This window comes from Chiloscyllium plagiosum, unplaced genomic scaffold, assembly GCF_037043375.1.
Source record: "Chiloscyllium plagiosum isolate Xiang-an unplaced genomic scaffold, Cpla_swu_hap1 HiC_scaffold_9, whole genome shotgun sequence".
NCBI classification, from domain to species: Eukaryota; Metazoa; Chordata; class Chondrichthyes; order Orectolobiformes; family Hemiscylliidae; genus Chiloscyllium; species Chiloscyllium plagiosum.
In genome coordinates, this window is record NW_028270147.1 from 54,383,346 (window position 1) to 54,400,867 (window position 17,522).

General features: G+C 40.2%; 1 protein-coding gene across 1 annotated transcript in view; it reads right to left on the reverse strand.

Moving 5' to 3' along the window:
* LOC148149149 (uncharacterized) overlaps positions 1–16,517 on the reverse strand; it is a 61,486-nt gene extending 44,969 nt beyond the window's left edge. The window contains exon 1 of the transcript XR_015758044.1: positions 16,358–16,517. The gene's annotated coding sequence lies outside the window, so the exon portion shown is untranslated. The remainder of the gene's footprint in view (positions 1–16,357) is intronic.
* Between the last annotated feature and the right edge of the window lie 1,005 nt (positions 16,518–17,522).

Consider the following 17,522-nt stretch of genomic DNA (forward strand, 5'->3'; position numbering starts at 1 on the left):
GAATTTATTAATGCAAAAATCTGCATGGCATAAAGCCTTTAAAACCATAACTGTCCAAGTATAAAAGCTATAAACACTGTACAAACAATAGCTATGAAATCTATAAAGAACAATAATTATATTAAATATAATGAGAAGTATAAAATGATAAACTGTAAAAATAATGACAACTCAAAAAAAAATGCAGACCATAAAAATGACAAGAGCCATGAAACGTATCCAAGCATGCCTCTGTGAGTGAAACTGATATGCTGCATGGTGGGCAACCATTGTGCATTTGTGCAGCAGCTGTTGATGCTGTGGTTGAGCTCTAACTCACTTCTCACTGGAACTCTATCTTTTTTGTTTGACTATCTTGTGATCTCTGCAAAGACAGCATGTGTTATTGTTTGGTCAACTCACAAGAGATTACAGTTCATCTTTGAATGAAAGAAAATCAAAGGGGCCTGAAGGATTTTGGTGCAAGCTCAAGTAGCTGGATACATTTTACAGTGAACAAGGCAATTGTGGGAAAATATGCTGTAGAAATTAACTGCCCTTAAAATGTAATATTTCATTACTAGGACACCCTGTCATGACTTATGACTGGTTATTTCCACCGGGTCTTGAAAGTGCGTGGGATTCCGGTCCTGTTGTTGACTTTTAGCTTAAGATGATTGAAATGGTATCTCTTAGAACACATGTTCTTTCACCACAGAACTATGGATCTTAGACTCATAGAGTTGTACAGCATGGAAACAGACCCATTAGTCCAACTTGTCCATGCCGACCAGATATCCAAAATAAATCGTCTCATTTGCCAGCATTTGGCCCATATCCCTCTAAACCCTTCAGATTCATATATCCATCCAGGTGCCTTTTAAATGTTGTAATTGTACCAACTTTCACCACCTCATCTGGCAGCACATTCTATATGTGCACCACCAACTGCATGAAAAAGTTACCCCTTTGGTCCCTTTTAAATCTTTCCCCTCTCACCTTAAACCTCTGCCCTCTAGTTTTTGACTCCCTCACCCAAGGGAAAAGACCTTGTCTATCTACCCTCTCCATGCCCCTCATGATTTTGTAAACCTCTATAAGGTCTCCCCTCAGCCTCCAATGCTCCAGGGAAAAAAGCCCCAGCCTGTTCAGCCTCTCCCTATAGCTCAAATCCTCCAACCCTAGCAACATCCTTGTAAATCTTTTCTGAACTTTTTCAAGTTTCACAACATCATTCCTATAGCAGAAGGACTAGAAGTGCACACAGTATTCCAAAAGTGGCCTAACCAATGTCCTGTACAGCCATAACATGATCTCCCAGCTTCTATACTAAATGCCCAGACCAATACAAGCAAGCGTACTAAACACCCTCTTCACTATCCTATCTACCTATGACTCTACTTTCAAGGAATTATGAACTTGCACTCCAAGGTCTCTTGGTTCAGCAACACACCCCAGGACATTACTATTAAGTATATAAGTCCTGCCCTGATTTGTCTTCCCAAAATGCAACATCTCACATTTATTTAAATTAGATTCCATCTGCCAGTCTTCAGCCCATTAGTCCATCTGATCAATAGCCTGTTGTACTCTGAGGTAACTCTGCTCGCTGTTCACTATTGGTGGCATCTGCAAACTTATTAACTATACCTCCTATGTTCACATCCAAATCATTTATATAAATGACAAAAGGCATTGGACCCAGCATCGATCCTTGTGGCATACCACTGGTCACAGGCCTCCAGTTTGAAAAGCAAGCCTCCACCACCAGCCTCCGTCTTCTACCATTTAGCCAGTTCTGTATCCAAATGGCTGGATTCCATGTGAGTTAACCTTGCTAACCAGTTTACCATGAGGAACTCTGTTGAATGCCTTATTGAAGTCCATATAGATCATGTCCACTATTCTGTCCTCATCAATCGTCTTAGTTACTTCTTCAAAAAACTCAATCAAGTTCATGAGACATGATATCCCACGCACAAAACCATGCTGACTATCTTTAATCCATTCTTGCCTTTCCGAATACAGGATTCTATCCAACAATTTGCCTCTCACCTTAAAAATATGACCCCTAGTTTTTGAACTCTCCCTCTTTAGAGAAAAGACCTTTGCTATTCGCTTTATCTATTGCCTTCATGATTTTATAAACGTCCAAAAGGTCACCACTGAACCCACTATGCTCCAGTGAAAAAAATCCCAGCCAATGAAGCATCTCCCTATAACTCAAACCCTCCAGCCCTAGCAACATCCTGGTAAAACTTTTCTGAACCCTCTCCAATTTAATAATATCCTACCCAAAGCAGGCCACCCAGAACTGCACACAATAATCCAAAAGTGGCTTCACCAGTTCCTATACAACTTCAATATGACTTTCACTGGAGCATAGGGGATTGAGTGGTAACCTTTTGTCAATAGTCTGAGCAATGAGGGCCAACATGCTAAATGTCTTCTTTACCATACTGACAACCTGTGATGCACCTTTCAAAGAACTATATATTTGAACCCCGAGATACATAGGAGTTGATAACCCTATGCAGGGCCCTACCATTAACTGTATAAGTCCTACTCTTGTTCACTTTAACAAAATGTAATGCCTTGTAATTATCCAAATTAAACTCCATATCCCACTCCTCAGCCATTTGGCCCAATTGATCAAGAACCTTTGTAACCTTAAATGACCATCTTCGCTGTCATCTATATCTCCAATTTTGGTGTCTTTCACAAACTTAGTGATCATGCCTCCTAAATTTTCATCAAAATTGTTAATATGAATGACAAACAACAGTGGACTCAGCACCAATTCCTGTGGAGGCACCGCTGGTCACGGGTCTCCAGTCCTAAAAACAACCCTCCACCACCACCTTCTGTCAAGCCAATTTGTATTCAATTGATAAGCTCTCCATGAATCCCATGTGATTTAAAATGTTTCAACAAAGCTGAAGTGAGACAATTGATTCTTGCACAATAATTCTCTGAATGTGTGTATGGTGGTAAAGTTCAAGTTAGCGCAATGAATTGTGTAAATATGTTTCGTTATTTCAGCATTATTAAGACAGTAGAAGTGTTATAATTATTTGTGCTAATCATTTAAAGTATAATTTTAAAATATTTAATATCAAAAACTATTAAAGGATTATCACTGTTTGTGGAAGATGGCTGTCAGATTTTCTTAGTTGTTTATTTGTTAAAGCTGCTGCAGCACGACAACATTGTACAATCACATATGTTCGAACTCATTGAAACACATCAACTTCACAAGGGTTAAATTGGCCCTTGAACATCATGAAATAGAATGCAACAGCATCATTTACATCTCAAATCATAGCATTCAAGGGAAAGATTAAAACCAGGTTACAAATGTTTACATATAAAAACACAGAAAAACACCAGAAATGCATCTGCAGAAGGATATTTATGGAATTAATGTCTCAGAGCTGTTTAGAAATGGCAATCATCATTGAATTGCCAATAATTGTGTCACTCCTGATTTTGTGAGCCCTGATGCTGCTCTGCATTTTTGGCTGGGTTTTCTGACACTGGCTTCTTTAGAAATGCAAAGTGAAAAGTCTATCAGAGAACACCAATAGCATTGGGCCATGCCAACTTGTTGAAGGACTGGAATGTAAGTCTAAATGTCCAGTGTGAGTGTTTCATGAATGGATGTAATGTCATATTAGTGAACAGATGACTGAATTAATGGACAGAGTGGATTGTGTGAGTGAGATAAGTGGATAGTGTTGAAGTGATAAGTGAGTAGGGTAAAAAGTAGATAAAATGGTATGTACATGAGATGGATAGAAGGGTTGGGGAGAAGGTGAGTTCATTAAAGAGAGTTCGTCAAGTCAGAGCATAGATACATCTATGAGTAGGGCCAGTTGGTAGTGATTGGTAGTTGGATCGGGTCATGTTGGGAGGGGTAATCAGGTCAGAGGTGAGTTTCAAGAGTTGGGAAAATGGAGATGGGAGTGATGTAGGCAGGAGGTGATCTGGGGGTAGTTAGAGGAGGAGCAAGTAAAAATGAACAAAATTGGGGCAGAGATATTGATTCCAGAGTTAAAAATGTCCTCATCCCAGGATAAAACAGTGCTCCTTGAGTTTACATTGACTATCATTGAAACACTGCAGTAGGCCGAGGGCAGAGAATAAAGTGGGAGTAAAGTGAATAATTAAAGTAAAAATTGCTGGAGAAACCCAGCAAGTCTGGAGAGAAAACAGAATTAACATTTCAAGTCCAGTGACCCTCCTTCAGCAATTCCAAAGATGGGTCACTGGACTTGAAGCATTAACTCTGTTTTCTCTCCATAGATGCTCTCAGACCTGCTAAGTGTATCCAGCAGTTTTTGTTTTCGTTTCAGATCACCAGTACCTGCAGTTCTTTGTTTGGATAGGATGAATAGACAAAGTCTTTTCCCTGGAGTCGAGGAGTCCAGAACTAGAGGGCGTAGGTTTAGAATGAGAGGGGAAAGATATAAAAGAGACCTAAGGGGCAACCTTTTCACACAGAGGGTGGTACGTGTTTGGAAATGAGCTGCCAGAGGTGGAGGCTAGTACAATTGCAACATTTAAAAGGCTTTTGGATGAGTATATGAATAGGAAGGGTTTGGAGGGATATGGGCCAGGTGCTGGCAGGTGGGACTAGATTGAGTTGGGATATCTGGTCGACATGGACGGGTTGGACCGAAGGGTCTGTTTCCATGTTATACATCTCTATGACTTTAACTAAAATGCCAGACAACCAGAAGCTCAGGGTCATAATTGTGGTCAGTACAAAGATGTTCCACAAATTAGCACTTGTTCTCCCCAAGGTGAAGTGGACTTCAGTGTAAGGAGCAAATACATTTACAGCAAACATTTTTTTTAACTGAAACCTTATGAGCTGGCACTTCTCGATAAACAAGCAAACATTATACACCTCAAATTACACAAAGCTTACTGCAGTATCACGATCTCCATAATGTCCAATTAGTCAGTTGAGGATCTGATTAAGAGAGTTCTCTGCTGGTAAGCTTTATTTAAGACAAAGTTGCATTGTTATTTAAGTGATTTATGCTGTAAATAAAGTTTAACAGTGATGTGTATACCCCCGTATTACATTTCTATTACTTAGTGTATGTTTTTACATTGATTATGTGGACCTCTTGATCAACTGGAATATTTAATCATCTAGCACACTCCTGGTCCTGTAGGTGCTAGTTGGTAAAACGTTTGTTGTACTAAACAGAAAAAAGTACAGGTAAGTCACTGCTTAATGCTTTGGACAGTGAGGAGAGAGATGTTAAAATGATGTAACAGCTACTGTACTTGGATAGAAGTGTATTAGGGTGATTGAAGAGTGAGCAGGATGTTGTGGAAGGAACAGCACATTCAAAATGTTGAAATGGGCTGGAAGAAGTGTGTGGTGGTAGTATCATGCTGGAGGTAGCATAAATTATGGAGGATGATCTGTTGAATGTGGAAACCGTTGGGTGGAAGGTGAATACAAGAGGAGCAGTATTGTGACTCTAAAAAGAGGGAAAGAAGTGACTGCAGAAATGTTAGAAATGGGTCAGACATGGTCAATCATCCCATCAACCAGAAGAAGTCATATGACTCCAGATTGTAGTCCAACAGGTCTATTTGAAATTGCAAGCTTTTGGAGCGCTACTTCTTCATCAGGTGATTTCAAATAAACCTGTTGGACTATAACCTGGTGTCATGTGACTTCTGACTGTCCACCCAAGTCCAACACCAGTATCTCCACAGCGAGGAGAAAGGAAGACATCATAGGACACACGCGATGAAGGCAGAACAATAGGAGAATGGAGTGGCTGTCTTACTCAAAGTGATATTTGTGAAAGTGCATTTGATATTATTATGGGAGTCAGTCAGTATATAGTGATTATTTGTTGATTGCCTGTTCCAGAAATGGAGATAGAAAAGCTAAGGAAGAGAATTAGGAAGAGTCTAAGATAGATCATGCAATGGTGAAAGAAGGATGGAAACTGAAGGCAAAACTGATGAGATTTTTCAGTTCAGGACAAAGTCAGGAAACATCACTGTTAAAGTTATCAATGTAATTTCAAAAACGTTGAGGGAGAGAACCTAAGTAGGACTAGGGCACTGAGTGATCCACATAATCTTTCAAATATCAGGCATAGCTAGGACCCCTGTGGGTCTGTATAAAATACCTTCTGTTTGGAGGAAGTAACTGACGTTAAATGAGAAATGTTAAATGTGGAGCTGATCCATTGTTTTTGAGGTATAAAAGTTTAGAGTGCACTGCCATTCCATATCGGCATGGGTCGAACCTTCTGGGCTGTCTTTGTAACACTGAAACAATAATACAGATTATACAGATTGAAGAGCAAGGATGGCAAGATTTCCTCCACCTCTCCCCTCCAAAAATGTCCAAACAACAGGGAGGTGTTTCTTCACATTGCTGATCATTTGGCTTTTCAACTCCAGTTACTTTTGGAACACTTTACAATTTGTTCACAGATTGTAGCTTAGAGAATCATAGAATCATACAGCACAGAAACAGACCCTTCATCCACAACAACCTGGTTTCTCAAACTAAACAAGTCCCATAACCCTCTAAACCTTTCCAATTCATGTACCTGTCCAAATGTCTTTTAAATGTTGCAACTCTCCCTGCATCCATCACTTTCTCTGGCAGTTTATTCCACACACACACCATCTGTGTGAAAGCTTCTTAAATGCTAGAAGATTAAACATTATCACAAAGCTTTGTCAATCATTGCAACAGTTAAAAAGACAATCTGACAAGAACTCAAAGGATCATGTGACAGAACAAAAGTTGCAAAATAAACAATGAGGTTGAGTTAAATGTTTGAAATTTTTTGAGTTTTTTTGAGCATTCTCGTGATATCTTGTAAATTATTAGCATTGTGGATAAATTAAACAAAATTGACATGAAATTTGGATTCACAGCCCAACTGAAGATTGAGTTCTGAAAACAAATTGTCCTCCTGTGTACACTTGGCCTTCAGTTGCTTGCAATGTAAGCAAGCTGTGCATCATCTTGAGAAGACCACTTGTTTGGGCATTCCCTGCATGTGCCAGAAGCTTGTGAACTGTTTTTTTCCATAACAACACACAATCTTTCTGAATGTTGTAATGGTTGGAGTGTTGCGTGCAATTCTGCTCTCCCTGCTATAAGAAGGATGTTGTGAAACTTGAAAGCGTTCAGAAAAGATTTACAAGGAGGTTGCCAAGTTTAGAGGGTTTGAGCTATAGGGAGAGGCTGAATAGGCTGAAGCTGTTTTCCTTGGAGTGTTGGAGGCTGAAGAATGACCCGACAGAGGTTTATAAAATCATGACAGGGAAAAGGTCTTTTTCCCAGGATCAGGGAGTCCAAAAGTGGATCCAAGAGTATAGTGTGTGTATGGAATGACCTGCTAGAGAAAGTGGTGGAGGCTGGTACAATGACAACATTTAAAAGGCAGCTGGATGAGTATTTCAATAGGAAGGGTTTACACTCATAGAAATGTACTGCACAGAAACAGGATTTCGAGGGATATGGGCCAAATACTGGCAAATGGGACTAGATTTATTTAGGACATCTGATCGGCATGGATGAGTTGGACAGAAAGATCTGTTTCCGTGCTGTATATCTCTATGACTCTATGCCTATAAATTAAATTCAGACTAAATAGACCCAGTAGACTTGTCATAATTACCAAAGATCAAGCATCCATCTACAAGAGATGTAGCATGGACATTTCATAAAAGTACCACTGGCATATAAGGTAAATTTGAATAACCTCTGCTCTTGCAAAATCTCCGCAAGTGCTCTGGAGTGTTTTTAAAAACTATGTTTTCACTTGCTGGTTTTGACAGGGAGGGTAGAGGATTTGGTGACTTGTCACACACAGACTTCAGGAGATAATGAGGCAGCAGTGTCTGGTTACAACCTCTTCATGTCTAATAATTCACTAGGAATAATTTTTCAGGCATAATGTTTTCAATTTGTGATGTTCTTGCTCCGGTTTTAGTGGAAGAAGGCAGCACATAAATTTTATTTTACGACCTCACTTAAATGATTCTGGTGTACAGCCTAGCGTGATCTACACTGCTGTGTGTTGGGTATATGGCTTGACTGCTGCTGCTGGAACCTCTGGGGTCAGCCACTTCTGCCAATATGTGGCTAAGTCTGAAAGATAAGCCATTTTTGGTTATAGACATTGTATTCTGTGCTTTTGCTGTCCTTGTGTATCTTTCAAGTGGTAAGGAACAAGGAGAAGGACTCATCAGTTCAGGGAGACCAGTGAGAAGTAATCAGCAGGAAGTTCCCTTGCTCATTTGATCACATGCTCTTGGACTTTAAAGGATCTGGAATGAATAATGCAACCTCCCACTGTCAATCCTCTGCCCCCACCCTTGTTGGATCTATCCTGCAATGAGATGGGGATGGGAATGGAACTGGAGCTAATAAAAAAAAGTTAACTATTTTAATATTAGGAAATGCTTTTGCAGTGCATCATTTATATTGGAAAGATTGGATCTTGCAAAGTATACAATAGATATATTTTAGAAAATATTAAGAAAATGAATAACTAACAATTCTTAGCCTTTCTCCAATGAAGGCACACTCTTAGTTTTTCAATTTAACAGGAGAGAACCAAATACTAAAAACAAAATAATAAAGCACTTACACAGAAAATTAATGTTCCATTGCTGATGATTCACATTTGGCAGAGCAGGGGTGTGAAGAAGAGTGTTCAGTTTGTCAAGTGTTTCACCCAACAACAGTTCGTAAACAAGTGGAAATTTATCATCATAGGCATAGAGCAAACAAATGGAATTACATATCAGCCATTACTAAGCCTGGGAACCTTTTTCATGTGTTTGGTTCTCTCTTAGGTTTGTTGAGCCAGTGTTTGTGTAGGTATGTTTAAAGAAAACAGTAATTCTTTGCACTGCGATGACGTACAGTGTTTTGGTGAATCTAGTGCAGACATGTGATGGGTTAATTAGTGTAGACTCTGTAATATATGTCACTAAATATATTTGTTTTCATTTAGAGGAGGTGGATGTGAATGTCCATAATTTTCTTTTCAGAGAATTATGAATACGACTCAGAAAGCTGCCTGTTGGGAACAATTACTTCATAGATTCTATACAGTTGAAAAATTAGCTTCAAAACCCAAATGTAAAATTCTGATTACCATTTGAATGAGATATGTGAACTTAGGCTGTCAACAATATTACTGAAGAGAAAATCTAAACACACTTTTGGAAAAATAACCTTTTACTTCAGGCGACCAAAGAGATTTAGAATCAGCATTGATTTTAGCCCAATTTTCTTTACTGCTTTAGGAAATAATTAGTCCCTCCAAAATAATTCTTTGTTAGATCCTCTTGAAAGAATAAAATGTGAATTAGATTCCAGAGCTTAAGCAGCTCAGAGCTAATACAAAAACTTGACTGACTTCTCTGTGAATATCCTGGAGGAAGATTTGTCAGGCCTTAAAAATAACAAAGACTGCAACCACACAGTGTGCTGTTTCATATGGGTAGCCTTTTGTTTTTGCACAGGCCTACAGACAGTATGTGTCCTCCACCTGGGACACAATCCAAGCCCAAGTTGCTCTGCAGACAAATAGAAGCATTCTGTTTAAGAACTGAGTCTCTTTCACAAGGCCTTTGAAAAGTTCAGGTTTTGCCAAGCTAAATAACGAAACAGTCATGTGCAGATACTGTGCATTGTTCTTGTCACTGAATCCTAGATAGGATGTTATCTGTCTGACAAGCTTTGAAGTAAGTATTAAAAAAGCTCAGGTAGTTGTCAGGAAAAGTTAAAAATTAGGTGAAACAACATTTTTTTAAAAAATTACTGTCAAAATCATAGCTTACTGTGGTGTTAAAAGTCCAAATAACAATACCCTTCAGGTTGCATGCTTTTCAATGGGGCGAGAACAAAGCTGAGCAGGATTGATCAGAGTAAGAGGTCAGCAGGAAGATTGGGCAATGGGCAACCATCAAGGAACAGATGACTTGGATACAGTCGAGGTTTGTTCCCTCTAATGGAAAGGTAGATCAAATAAATCCAAATCCTGGATAACAAAGGAGGTAGAAGTTAACATTAGAAAGAAAGTTGTGCTTATGACAGGTGAAAGGCAGAGAGTACAATTGAGAATCAACAGGAATACTGAAGATTGTCTTTGCAAAAAAGGAAGTTGCTGACCAGGCCATGGTGACAGCAAAAGTCGCTCTGTCACTAGAAAGGATCAGAATTTAATAAGGAAGAAATCTTAGATATTTTGTTGGGCTCCAGGACTGGATGAGATACATCCAAGGATTTTGAAGGAAGTGAAATTCAATAGAAAAAAGATATTGCTTACTGTTACCATTGAATTTGATTGGAAATATAGAAAAATGGAACAGTCAAATAGAAGGGAATTGGTTACAGATAAGATGAAAAATTACCATTGGTGAGAGCAGAGACATTTAGAAAAGTGGTTTGATCTTCCTATTAAAGAGATTACTGTGCAGAGAGTGCAATAGAAGAGGAAATTAAAAAGGGTGAGCAAGATTCAGGAGAAACGTTTTCTTCACGGGGGATGGTTCGCATGTGGAACTTGCTACCACAAGGAACAGCTGAGGCGAATATCACATGCTGAATTTAAAGTTTTTTTAGAATAGATTAGATTACTTACAGTGTGGAAACAGGCCCTTCAGCCTTACAAGTCCACACCGACCCGCCGAAGGGTATACCACCCAGACCCATACTCCTACATTTACCCCTTCACCTAACACTACGGACTATTTAGCATGGTCAATTCACCTAACCTGCACATTTTTGGATTGTGGGAGGAAACCGGAGCACCCAGAGGAATCCCACGCAGACACGGGGAGAATGTGCAAACTCCACACAAAGAATTGAACCCGGGTCTCTGGCGCTGTGTGCCACTGTGCCGTCCAGTTATAGTAGGTGAGAGGGTAAAGAAAGAAATAGAGGTGAGATGAAGGATAGGAGGAGGCTCATTCAGAAAATTAATTATTTCTGTGCTATAAATACTTTGTAATACCTGATAACCTGATAATGGGCGGCACGGTGGCCCAGTGGTTAGCACTGCTGCCTCACAGCGCCAGAGACCCGGGTTCAATTCCCGACTCAGACGACTGACTGTGTGGAGTTTGCACATTCTCCCCGTGTCTGCGTGGGTTTCCTCCGGGTGCTCCGGTTTCCTCCCACAGTCACAAAAGATGTGCAGGTCAGGTGAATTGGCCATGCTAAATTGCCCGTAGTGTTACGTTAAAGGGGTAAATGTAGGGGTATGGGTGGGTTGCGCTTCGGCGGGTCGGTGTGGACTTGTTGGGCCGAAGGGCCTGTTTCCACACTGTAAGTAATCTAAAACAAATAAGATTGGAACTTATCGTGAGAGAAGGGATATTAAGCAAAATGGTTTAATCTTTTCAACAGAGAGATTTCTGACAGCAAGTATAGTAGTAATTGAAGAAGATTACACTTCTTTCTTTTCAAAGAGTTCAATGATGCAGGAAGGGTTTGCCCGAAATGTTACAATCAGTGTCTTTGGTCTGACTATTCTGAGTAATTGCTCATGTATGTCCAAGGTGGTCTGTTTTCTGATATGACAGAGCAGATTGGTCAAATTATATCTAAGTTATTAACTTGTATCAAAAGTCTTTGAAGTGTAGACAACAGAACAACTATGAAGTGCTTTGGAATAGAACAGTAAACATTGCTTCAAAAATAGATGTGAAGCTGAAGCTTTTTGTCTTGTACTCATCAGGATTGAAATGCAAGGAAACAAAATTCAGAAAGGGAACAACAAGTTATGCAGTTTGATAAGACAGTGCTGGTTGGTTGGGCAATGGTTGTCAAGGAGATGGAACAGGAACTGTTCACTATCAATTTTAGTTAACTGATGAAATTTAAACCAGCAGGTCAAGTCTGGTTGGTCAGGAAGTAGGCCATGAGGATGAAGTAGGGTTAGCTAATTCTATGGTCTTTCCATTCCCCTACCCTAATTATCCTATATTTACTCCTGACTAATCACCTAACCTACACACAATGGGCAATTTAGAGTTGAGACTGTGGTGCTGGAAAAGCACAGCTGGTCAGGCAACATCCAAGGAGCAGGAGACTCAACATTTCGGGCTAAAGCCCTTCATCAAGAATCTTGCAAAGGGCTTTAGTCTGAAACGTCAATTCTCTTATAAGCAATTTAGCATGGCTAGTTCACCTAACCTGTGCACCTTAGGATTGTGGGAGGAAACCAGAGCACCCGAAGGAAGCCCATGCAGACATAGGGAGAACGTACAAATTCCACACAGACAGTTGCCCAAGGCTGGAATTGAACCTTAGTCCCTGGCACTGTGAGGCAGCTGTGCTATCCACTGTGCCACCATCTATGAAATGCTGCAGAGGTTCACAGCTGATGAGAGCTCAGATGTCTCTGACCATTTGTCTAGAGAGTTGCCATAGGCAAAGAATGCCTGATAGGGTGCCAATGCCAAATCCCCAGTAAATACCTGACAGTTTTCCCATACAGTTATGAGCCACCCAAAGCTAGCAGTGGTGTGAGGGGCTGCTTAATAAGGCAGACAGGTCATCTTCCACCATTTCTACCACTGCAAAGATGGCATAATGCTGAAAAGATGACAGGCATGCTGTTTGCTGCCTTCATTTGCCATTCCATCAGCATGCAATGGTAGCTCCCCTCCTTCTGGACCAGGAGGTCTGGATTCAAGTAGCACTTTCTCCAGAAGCTTGTAATAACAATTCTGAACAGGTTGATTAGAAAAGATCAACTTGGTCAGGTCCCAGACTATCCCCAAGGAGCTGGAAAAATCCAGTCCTTGATTTGTTTTGTATAGCGAATTTGAAGGCATATTTTTATCCATTATTTTGAAATGACTGTGTCAATACGTCTTGGAAGGAGTGAAAAAGTAAATACTTGATTAATATGATTCCATCATTTTGCAGTGGAAAAGGCTATGAACATGAATCACAGAGTTATTATGGTACAGAAGGAGGCTATTGGGCCCATCATGCCTACACTACCTCTATTATATTTTCTGATTCTATTATCTTTTCTAGCCAATCTCCTGTTTATCCCTGTACACCAATACTATCCAAAAAAAACTCTTCAATGCCCTCCTGACTGCTTCAATTAAACTGCCTCCACTACTTTTCAAGGCAGTGCATTCCATACCTTAACTGCTCGGTGTGTGAAAAAGTGTTTTTCTCACATCACCCTTGCTTCATTTGCACGTCACTGTAAATCTATACTGCCTCATTCTTGTTTCTTTTCTGAGCTAAAACAGCTTCATCCTAACTACTCTATCCAGCCCGCTCATGATTTTAAAAACTTCAATCAGCCTTCAGGGAGAACAGTCTTAACTTCTTCAATCTATCTTCAAATCTGAAGTTTTTCATAGCTGGAACCATTCTTTTAAATTATTTCTGCACTTTCTCCAAAGTATTCGCGTTTTTCATTTAATGTGCAGCCCACAACTATACATAATGTTCCATCTGAGGTCTAACAAATGTTTTGTACAAGTACAACATCACCTCCTTGATATTGTATTTTATGCCTCTATTAATAAACTTGAAAACACTGTATGCTTTATTTACTGCCCTCTCCATCTGTTTGCTACTTTCAATGATCTGTGCACCCATGCACTCATGCCCCTCTGTTTCTGTAGCCCATTAAAAATATACCCATTATTTTATATTGTCTTTGTGTTCTTCCAGCCAAAGCAAATCACCTCACATTTCTCTATAGAACTTCATCTGCTACCTACCCACCCACTCTACTTACTTATAAAAGTTATTTTGGAGTTCTACACTGTCCTATCACAGTTTGCAATTCCTCTAAATTTCATGTCATCTGTAAACCCGGAATTGTCCCTTACACACCAAGATCTAGATCATTAATATATATCAGGAAAGCAAGAGCCCCAAAACTGACCATTGGGGAACTCGACTCCAAACCTTCCTCTCACCTGAAAAATATCCATTGACCATTAAACTTTGTTTTCAACCACTCAATGAATTCTGTATTCACATTGTATGTTGTGAGGCACTGTATCAAACCTGGAAGTCCATGTATACCACGTAATAATTGTTATCCTCATTAACCCTTCCTCTTACTTCTTCAAAAACTCCTAAGTTAATTAAATAGGATTTCCCATTTCTGAATCCTTGTTGACGCTTCCTAATCAACCTAGCGTCTTCTGTGTGACTTGATTCTTTCAAAATAATTGTTTCCAAACTTTTTCCTCCCTCCCCAATTTAAATTAGCTGGTCTGTAATTGCCGGGATTAGCCTTACAACCCTTTTTGAACAAGGACATAATATTGCTAATTCTCCAGTCTTCTGGCAGCTCCCTAGAATCCAGGGAAGACTGAAATATTATGGCTTGTGCCTCTGCAATTTCTAAGGACATGTTTGGCTCATAGTTTGATGTACTAATAAATGTGCACATGCTTTACATGAGACAATGTGACACCTCTTTTTGCACTTGCCTGTTACAGGCTACCAAGCTTTGTCGTTGCCTAGTTTTAGAGGCAGTTAGTCTACATATATATATAGAGCTGAAAATGTGTTGCTGGAAAAGCGCAGCACGTCAGGCAGCATCCAAGGAGCAGGAGAATCTATGTTTCCGGCATAAGCCCTTCCTGAAGAAGGGCTTATGCCCGAAATGTCGATTCTCCTGCTTCTTGGATGCTGCTTGACCTGCTGCATTTTTCCAGCAACACATTTTCAGCTCTGATCTCCAGCATCTGCAGTCCTCACCTTCTCCTCCTACACACACATATATATATATATATATATATATACACACTCAGGAATTCCACTGAATATTGTACATACCCTTTTTATATTGACAAGCACCACAAACACACAGACAAATTAGGAGCAGGAGAAGACCACTCAGCCCCTCAGCCTGCTTTGCCATTCAATAAGATCATAGATTGTCTGATTATAGACTCATTCTACTTTTCTACTTACACTTAGAGTCACAGAATCATACGACTAGTGCTATTAAACTGGAAAGGGTGCAAAAAATATTTACAAGGATGTTACAGAAACTGGAAGGTTTGAGTTATACGAAAAGGTTGGAGAAGCTGGGATTTTTTTCCCATGGAGCATTGGAGGCTTATAGAGGTTTGTAAAATCATGAGGGGGATAATTAAGCTGTATGGCCAAAGTCTTTTCGCCAGAGTGAATTTGAGTCCAAAACTAGAAGGGGAAAGATTTAAGGTGAAAGGGCAAAAATTGAAAAGGGATCTCAGGGCAACCTTTCTCAGACAGAGGGTGTTGTGTGTATGGAACGAGTCAATGACGCCTAAAATACCTTATTATTCTCTGCTGTTATGGCCATAATGCACTTTTAATACATAAAAGGGCTTTCCTCCTAATTGTTCCAGTTCCAATTAAAAATTCCACCCATGAATTAGCCTGCCTTGTGTAGTAAATGCTGGCTAACCTGCAATCTGTTTTGTTCTATTTCATGTTGCCAGGATTCAAAGTTTATTTCTTATCAAAATGTGGGTCAACTTTAAAATGAAAGTATAATTGAAGAGCTTAATCAAATTATATAAAGTAAACTAGAAAATAAATGAGAACTTGGAGTGAGCAGTGTGTTAATATCATAAAGGTAAAATATCAGTATTAATTTTGTATTTGTTCACATTCCTGTTTCTGTGAATGACTATCACGTGAGCTATAATACAAATTCCATGTTGACCATGCAGTTATGTGCAGTATTGCTTGTAAAGATAAGTGCTTTACTTTAATCTACACTGCAAACAAGCATGATGGTATCTTTACTTAACTCAGTAGACTGATGTGAGCTCTCAAGTCTCAAGGATAAACAAGGTTTGAGTGTTTGTATTATGTAACTCGCATGTCAATAATGAAATTATGTGAAAAATATTGATTCTCGTTTGGACGTGTTATAAAGTGTAAAGTTAAAATAGATGAGAGACCGTTGAATTAATTCAATAATTTAGTTTTCCATAAGCCTTGTGAGCCATTGGTTTGCATTGGGATGTGTTGGGAACTTTGAACATGCTACAGGCCTTAGGTGTCTGCACTTCAGTCCAATTGAATGATCACCATTGGTCTATGGACTTCTGATAGTGACTAGGGTATGAAAACATTGAACTGAACTCAATCTCGATCTTAGCAGATACCTACTTAACCATAATTATTGAGAAAGTCCATTATTATTTGTTCTGCTTCTTTAGTTACAACAAATGCATTAACATTGTGGAGACTCCACATCAGTGAATCATGATGATTTCATTATAGAATCGTAATTTGTATACATAATTTGCCAATATATTATGCATTTGTTTCAATGTTTCTATGTAAAGGATTTGTATTAGCAGATCACAATACCTGATTGGATAACAAGTCTTTTGCTCATCTCCTTATTGACCTCTCTCCCAGTTTTTTCATCTCTTAGTCTGCAGCTCGTGGGCTGTTGACAGTTGTCTCTTGTTAACTGGTCATGTATGAATGCCGACAGTAGTTTGAATTTTTTCTCTTGGAAGATTGTTTGACTGTGAAGAAAACAACGTGGTTGAAAATGCCCTCCAACGCTTCTCATCCAAGTCCCGCATTTCCGCCCTCAAAGGCCACCCCTCCAACCACAACAAGGACAGAAACCCCCGGTCCTCACTTTCCACCCTACCGCATCATCCGCCGACAATTCCGCCACTCCAAACGACACCACCACCAGAGATATATTTCCCTCCCCACTCCTTTCCGCTTTCCACAAAGGCCGTTCCCTCCGTGACTACCTGGCCAGGTCCACGCCTCCAACAAATCACCTCCCGTCCTGGCACCCTCCCCTGCCACCGCAGGAATTGCAAAACCTGCACCCATACACCTCCTCCCTCACCTCCACCCAAGGCCTTCCACATTCATCAAAGATTCACCTGCACATCACCAATGTCATTTATTGTATCCGTTGCTCCCAATGTGGTCTCCTTTACATTGGGGAGATTGGATGCCTCCTTGCAGAACGCTTTAGGAAATATCTCCAGGACACCCACACCAATCAATCCCACCACCCCATGGCTGAACATTTCAACTCCCCCTCCCATGCAGGTCCTGGGCCTCCTCCACTGCCACTCCCTCACCACCCGACGCCTGGAGGAAGAACGCTTCATCTTCTGCCTCGGAATACTTCAACATCAGGGCACCAATGTGGACTTCACCAGTTTCCTCATTTCCCCTCCCCCCACCTTACCCCATTTCCAACCTGCCAGCTCAGCACCAACCTCATGACCTGTCCTATCTGCCAATCTTCCTTCTCCTCTATCCGTTCCACCCTCCTCTCTGACCTATCACCTTCATCCCCACCTCCATACACCTATTGTACTCATAGCTATCTTCTCCCCAGCCCCACCCCGTCCCATTTGTCTCTCCACCCTCTAGGCTCCCTGCCACATTCCTGATGATGGGCCTTTGCCCAAAACATTGATTTTCCTGCTTCTTGGATGCTGCCTGACCTTCTGTGTTTTTCAGTACCACTCTAATCTAGACTGAGAAGAAAACC